This window comes from Triticum aestivum, chromosome 2B (assembly GCF_018294505.1).
Source record: "Triticum aestivum cultivar Chinese Spring chromosome 2B, IWGSC CS RefSeq v2.1, whole genome shotgun sequence".
In the NCBI taxonomy this organism is placed as follows: domain Eukaryota; kingdom Viridiplantae; phylum Streptophyta; class Magnoliopsida; order Poales; family Poaceae; genus Triticum; species Triticum aestivum.
The window spans coordinates 743,225,628-743,233,289 of record NC_057798.1 but is presented as its reverse complement, the minus strand read 5'-3'; the positions used below and the strand labels follow the sequence as shown (position 1 = coordinate 743,233,289).

At 46.3% G+C, this 7,662-nt stretch overlaps 2 non-coding genes and 1 pseudogene across 2 annotated transcripts; all 3 read right to left on the bottom strand.

Annotated features, from left to right (window-relative positions):
* Positions 1-4,063: 4,063 nt before the first annotated feature.
* On the bottom strand, positions 4,064-6,984 carry LOC123042405 (40S ribosomal protein S18-like; annotated as a pseudogene).
* On the bottom strand, positions 5,052-5,138 carry LOC123047911 (small nucleolar RNA SNOR75). Its single transcript, XR_006423224.1, has one exon. It is a non-coding gene; the product is annotated as a small nucleolar RNA SNOR75 (small nucleolar RNA).
* Positions 5,210-5,297, bottom strand: LOC123047913 (small nucleolar RNA SNOR75). The gene has a single exon (XR_006423226.1). It is a non-coding gene; the product is annotated as a small nucleolar RNA SNOR75 (small nucleolar RNA).
* Positions 6,985-7,662: the final 678 nt, after the last annotated feature.

Below are 7,662 nucleotides of genomic sequence, written 5' to 3'. Positions count from 1 at the left end.
GGTGCTAATTTTAATTTGAAACTTAAGGCAACCCACTTGAGCTACAGCAAAGAGGCGGAAATGATAGTCAAAGTTGAAGAAGAGAATGTGACACCTCGAGTTTGCAAGGGCGCGTGACCTCTCGAGTACGCAATAAGCACAAAGATTAAGAAGATGTTAAGGCGGTGGGTTGGTTGAGTGGGCTTCTCCAACGCTATTCCCTAAAACGGACACACTATCCGTCCGTGGAGCACGTCCGGAGGCATTCACGGACAGGACACGGGAGCCGGACATTCAACTTTGTCCCTCAAATAAGCATCAAATCTGGAGATTAAGGTAATAGTTAACATAACACATCCACCTCCGGGTCGCCTCCCAAGCGACTCCGGGGTTTCCCCGCTGCCAACCTCTCAGTGTCGCCTCACCAGACCCCCTCACCGCCACCGCCGCCGCCGCTCGCCACCCCTGCTCGCGCTCCCAAACCCCCATCCCTCCTCCCACCTTACTCCTTCCATGCCCAGATCGATGCAGCGATGCGAATCTGGTAGGTCAGAGTGGTATTTTTGTTGGCCCTAGCGTTTTCTGCCGCCGCTACCGTGTGCATCCTCTACCGGTCGGCACCGAAATGGTTTGGGAGGCGAGATCCTGCAAGTGGCCACCTCCCACGGAAGTTTCCTGGCGCCAGTCAGGTGACATCAAGATCTCCCGCAGACTGTTATGACGGGGCACATGCACGACAACTCGCCCAAGAGGCGTGCGTGTGTGCGTGCTTGGTTCAACAAGCATTGAATCGACGTCTGTGGTTGGCAGAGCGATGGGCTCTTTGTCTATTCTGCCATCACCACGGGAGTGTGACCTGGTGTCCTGTCATCGCCATTGGCAACGTGAAGATCCATTTCCTATGGCTAGTGGCGACCTCCATCCACCTTGGGCCTGCCTTGGCACCTTCATTGCCGCGTTAACCAAGGTGTTGATAGGGGAGTCAAGGCAGTCCTGTTTGAAGAAGACTGGATAGGCTTTGGATGTTCCATCTTGCATGCTCTATCAAGTCAAGAGCCAGTGAAGATTCCAAAGAGCATGCATAGTGGATCGGAGAATTATGTGTGTCGGATGATTGCCGTTTTGCAGTAGTGTTCTCGGTGAGTGGGGGCAGCGACACTAGCAGACTCCGTTCTTGACGGTGCTATTTGAGTTCCGCGTCTCAGTTTCCGGGGTGAAAACCCTAGGTCTGGCCTTTGGTGGTTGTACCTGGCAATGGGGGCTCCCTAGTCGTTTTTCTTGTTGAAGACATTGTCTAGAGATGAGACATTCTCCAGGGTGAAAAATCAAGATCTGACCATGCTGATTAGATCGGACGACGACAGTTTTTGTGCACTGTTAATTTTCTGAAGGCGTGTTTTAGAGAATCTTCTTCGAAATCTAGGTGTCATCACCACTGGTCGTGCTCTTGCTGTTGCGAATCTCTATTTGCTTTGGCGGGGTCTTCGTTTTCTTTGTTCTTCTTCTTTAGTTTTCTTTTGGCTATGTGAATCCTTAATGTTTAGACTTAATCTAAGAATTATGTTGGTGAGAGACTAGGTGTATTTGTTATCATCTTGATATTAATATATTCCCTTTATCAAAAACAATAAGCATCAAATCCGGACAACAAAGGTGGGCCAGGTGGACCTAGAGGACAAAGCACATGGGTTGTGAGGACATGTGCTCCAACTGACAGTGGGCCAAGCGGACCTCCGCATGCTTTTTGGACTCTCGCAAATCAGTTAATTGTTTGCATATTGGAATTTGGTCATGCGGATTCGTCTGTGGACATATACGGGTCTTCATTGGATGGCAAAAGTGGGCAAAAATTGGTCCAGACTACATACATTATGTCCGGTACTTTGATTGGTGAGGTTTGGGGAGATGAAGATCCTCTGCCACCTGATGGTGCTAAACCACATCCCCTACCAATTATATGTGAGAGCAACTGACATGATGTAGCTGTAGAAATATCCCTACGCACAATGAAGTTCAGCAGGCTGAAGTTATCAACAATGTTAACCAAATCCCCAACCTGAATGATGGTAATGTGATGGAGCCGAAACACAACATGAATGACCACATCATTGGTAACATTGATGCTGATGTGGAGATGCCAGGCACTCCACCCCCATGCAGAACTCTTCACACACCACTGGTTATGCATATGAGATCTGGCTAAGACTGTCTCTGTTTATATATTCGAAACTGCTGTGTGAACGATGTATAGTCGCACGACAGTTGCACGATTCGTAACCTAGCCGTCTGCTGGACTGTGATAATATGCATAGACGACCTGATGTGCGCCGTCGTGCAGAAGTCGTCCGCACATCATCATCTGCATAGCATCACTCTTATCAATTTACTGAACAGTAACCATGTGACAGGTGCTTACTGTAAAACTGTTGATGTGCAGGAAGATGGTGGTATCAGGGGAAAGAGTTTTATTCATATCAGCACCACCTACTCCTCTGAAACCACCGAATTTCTGCTAGAGAAGTTACTGAATTATCCTCTTAGTTTCATGCTGACACTTGCCTTCCTGCCCCTGCCATTACTAACAAGCGCAAGAAAACTATACCTGTTGATGATGCTCTTGTCAAGAGAATGGTAGACTTGCTAAGCTTAATGATGGCTTCGTGAACCCTGCAAGTGCGAAGGCTGTTGAGGCTGCTCTGATTGAACATCTGAGATCTGCTGCTCTGTAATGAACACTATCAGTATATGGTCTATTTGCATTTACCAGTGTCTCTCATTCTGCCTGCTTGAGTATCTGTTTTTTACTATGCAATCCTACCTATGATCAGCACAACCCATACTCGGTTTTCTATTGCTCCTTCTGGTATAGTATTTCTAGCCAGATACAACACATGCTCCACTATTTTTTGCAATGAATAGAAATTGGAATCCGAGGGGCATTAACTCCAGGATAGATGGGATGATATCAGGTTTAAAAAAATGAGAGCAACTGCAACATCATCTGCTTTCAGGAAACCAAAAGAGAACTATTTGATCATGCATATATCAGGAACTTTTGTCCCAGGAGACTTGGGACAATTGGTTTGCTTTTTCACCCTCTGTAGGGGCTTCTGGTGGTTTGATCATTATTTGGAATGGATCAATGCTTACAGAGTTATAGGAACAATTATTTCCCAGTCATGCTTTCAGATCATAGTGCAATTTAAGTGTAATATCAGCAACACAGTATGGTATCTTACCAATGTTTATGGCCCTAATAGTACTGAAGGAAAAACTGAATTTTATGACTGAGTATTTAATTTGGATACCTCCAATATGGACAACTGGATTATTATGGGTGACTTTAACTACTACATCAGAGGGCCTGAAAACAGAAACAGAGCTGGAGGCGACCACCTTAGTATGCTCTATTTCAACTCTGTCATCCAGCATCATGATTTAGTTGAAATTCCCCTAAATGGGAGATCTTTCACTTGAAGCAACATGCAAGACAATCCTTTGTTGGAGAAACTTGACTGGGTATTCACATTCCCTGCTTGGACCTCAATCTTCTCTAACACTTACGCTATCCCTATGGCTAGAATCACATCTGATCATGTGCCTATCAAAATTCAAGTTGACAATAAAATTCATAAATCCCTAATTTTTAGATTCGAGGAATTTTGGGTGGAGTTTGAGGGATTTTTGCAGGTGGTAGAGAATGCTTGGCATAATTAGCGTGCTGGCCAGCGTGTCGGCTGTAAATTGGCAGCAGTATTGTCGTTCACATAGCAGTCCTCATCAGAAAATAGATCATAAAAAAATAAAAACAGACACATCATACTAATTTAGTATCAGGCAGAGATCGCCAAAATGAAAGTTCATAGTAGGTTCTATTGGTAGATGGCAAAGCAAAATGCGTCAAGGTCAAAAATAAAGGTCTTAACTTCATGAACAGGGTAGTGCAAATGATAAGCAACGCCAAATAAATAAGACGTGACAACCTATGTTCTACCTCTTATACATTTTGGCAGATTAGTTTGAACTGCCAAAACATCTTATATTCATGAATGGAAGGGGTATTACCCTGTTGTCACAACAGTTCGCTCAACAAATTACACCAACAACTAGAATGGCACGCCCAGAAATATACCAGGATTCAATTAGCCAACAAACCTGTAATGCACAGATATGCTTAGAACAGACACGATGTTGCCAACCATTCAAATGACTCAAAGCACATGGCAAAAAAAAAAAAAAAAACTCTTGTACGGGTTCAACAAGGAATTCAAGATACAATATATTAAAGGTTCCAGAACCCAAACATTATCTAGGGCAAAACATCATCCAAGGTAATCGTCTAAATAACAACGCTCCTTAAGATTCTGGAAATGGACCAACACAGTAGTAGCAAAGCTATGCGGCAACTTTGTGAAGCAGCTTATCGTTTCTTGGAGACACCAACAGTCTTTCCTCTCCTGCCGGTAGTCTTGGTGTGCTGACCACGGACACGCACGCCCCAGTAGTGACGCAGACCACGATGGTTCCTGGAAAAGAGCAGGGTTTCAAGCATAAGTGATCTCTCCTAAATATACGCACTAGGACAATGCTACTGCAACAGTGAAGTTTTAAGGAATCGGGCATCAGCACATCTCTTGGAAACAAAGCATTGATATACAGAACAGCTGGGTCACATACAAGGTACACTAGAAGGGTACACATGAATACATTGACAGTCATCAATACCAGATTGCAAGACATAACAATTATGAATCTAAGCAAGTCAACAAGGGCATAGGGCAGAATATAAAATATAGATACAAGTAATAGACAAACTAGCTCCAACAGATTGACTGAATTGAATAACCTAGAGCTGGCAGAAGATCCAGGTAATAACCATTCATACAAGCTAACATGCTGTATTTCTGTAGAAAGAAGCAACAACTGGCTATATAAAAAAAGCTAGTCCAAATTTGTATGCAGACTAGCAGAGGCACCGGAACGGCACGTCAGACACCAATTGTCCTCCTCATAGTGCCAGCAACACAATCACAAACTAAAATAAATCAAAAAAAAAAGCACAGAAGCACATGTTCTCTCAGACAAATGCCTCGATTGTCCACATGGTTTAATAGAATGGATTACATCAGACTCGTCATCTGTTTTCATCATCACAGAGAACTAAGAACTACAAATTAGAAAGGCAGGTGTGAAAAAAAAGTGTTTTCAACAGAGCAAAAGTCCTAACATGTTCTCTCAGACAAATGCCTCATTTTGTCCCCATGGTTTAATGGAATGGATTGGATCGGACATCTAATCAGTGTTGATCATCACTGAGAACAAAAGAACCAAATGATTGATGTAAACGGGGGTATAGTAACAGGAAGCTCCTGGTATGAGAGCAGCCAGTGTCGCAAAAACCCGTTTCCTTCTCACTGTTAGCCAATCTAACGACAAACAAGACCATGAAAGAAGACCAAGCATCAGATACCTCATGGCATCCCTAATAACCCTATCCAAACAAAATTCAGTTCAGTGCTAAGATATGTATGGACAAGTTGAATGCAAAAGCCATCTCAAAGAATGGCTTGTGCCAGAATCTTGGCCCAAAGATATCTCGGCAACATACAGCGCTGATTTACACTATTAAGAAGCGCACCAGAGACTCTAATTTATTGCCTTCATAAGTTTGAGATTGAATCAAATGAAAAACAAGAAACAGAAACTACTGAGCATTACTTGCAACCCAGACATTTCAGACATGCTAGTGTTTAGGAGATTCAACTTCCAGCAGAAAACTAAGTCAATCAACAACCCTAGCTAATAATAGCAAATTAAACTGTACACTACCAGGCAAGACACAAATATGTGAAGTGCAAGCATCATCAGTAGTTGAATCTAACACAAAGTCATACAACAACAAATAGCAAGGGGCAAAAAGAAAAGGAGGGAACGGCGAGGTTATACCTGATCTTCTTGAGCCTCTCAAGGTCATCCCTGAGCTTCATGTCAACGGCGTTGGAGACGACCTGGGAGGCTGGGAGAACCTGCCGTCCTTGTAGTCCTTCTTCCTGTTGAGGAACCAGTCCGGCACCTTGAACTGGCGTGGGTTGTGCACCACCGCCATCAGACGGTCCATCTCCTCCGCGGAAAGCTCTCCAGCCCTGCACACCCACCACAGAACGCAGCGCACGGCTCAGGCCCCCACCCACGAACATATATCCATGCTAATATGCTAGTATCAAGTAGAATTCAATGCGCGCAAACTGGACAATGCCGCAAGATGATGAGATAATAGCAAGATAGGATCCTAACTTTGGCATCACAAATGGAGCTAATCACTAGAATAGATCACTAATTCCGAATACTTGACCTGCATGCAATGCAACTAGTTAAATTAAAGCCAAGTGCTGATGCCAAAACAACAAAAACATTCAACCTGACAAGAGTATGCATAATTAATGCAGGAAAGATGGCCAGTCACCAGATCATATCCATTAAGCGAAAAACATTGCTCACAAGTAAAATGATCAACGTACGGATGATTCATCAAAGCTTAAAACGCAGAGTAACTAGATGTTCCTTGAGTAGCTTATCGAAACGAACATAACACTCTGTCCCACCACGGCGAGATCTGGCGAGAAAGGGGGTTCCTCACCTCTTGTTCATGTCGATGTCGGCCTTCTTGCAGACGATGTTGGAGAAGCGGCGGCCCACACCCTTGATGGAGGTGAGCGCGAACATGATCTTCTGCTTACCGTCGACGTTGGTGTTGAGCACACGCAGGATGTGCTGGAACTCCTCACCCGCGATCAGCGACTGCGGCCGAACAAGAATCAGCACACGAGGCGGGATCCGCGAGAGGAGGAGGAGGAGGGCGGAGATGGCGGGGGGAGAGGCTTACCATGGCTGCAGTCGGCGGCGGCTGGGGCGCGAGGGGGCTGGAGGGGGAGGAGGTTGGCGTTAGAGCGTCTGAGGTTTAGGTTTTGGAGGCGGGGACGGGGACGAATCGCTACACATACTAAGGGCATCTCCAGCCGCGCCCACAGAAAGGCCTCCCCAGGCGTTTTTTTCGCGCTGGCGCCGAAAAAACGGCCCAGTCGCGTCCCAGGAGCCCGATTTTCGCTGGCTTGGGCCGAAAACAGCGCCGGCGGACCCAGCCCGAACCCGGCGCGCTGGGGGCGCTCGGGGGCGCTGGGCGAACTGTTTTGGCGCGAAAAAGCCGCGGGCCCGCCGTGTCAGCGACACGGCTCTCTTCTCGGCTCTTCGTCGTCCGCATCACCTTGTTTCCCGCGGCGAATCAATGCCAAAGCTGCCGCGCGCTGCCGCGCCGGTCAGCATGCGCCATTGATGCCTCACGGGCGGCGCAGTGAAGACCGGACGACGCGCGTCCCTCGCCCTCCCTCGTCCGCCATGCGTACACACGGTGACACTCGTGTGGGCGGCGCCTCGGCCTATATATTGTTGGGGAACGTAGCATAAATTCAAAAATTTCCTACGTGTCACCAAGATCTATCTATGGAGAAACCAGCAACGAGGGGAAGGAGAGTGCATCTACATACCCTTGTAGATCGCTAAGCGGAAGCGTTCAATGGAACGGGGTTGATGGAGTCGTACTCGCCGTAATTCAGATCACCGATGACCTAGTGCCGAACGGACAGCACCTTCGCGTTCAACACACGTACGGAGCGGATGACGTCTCCT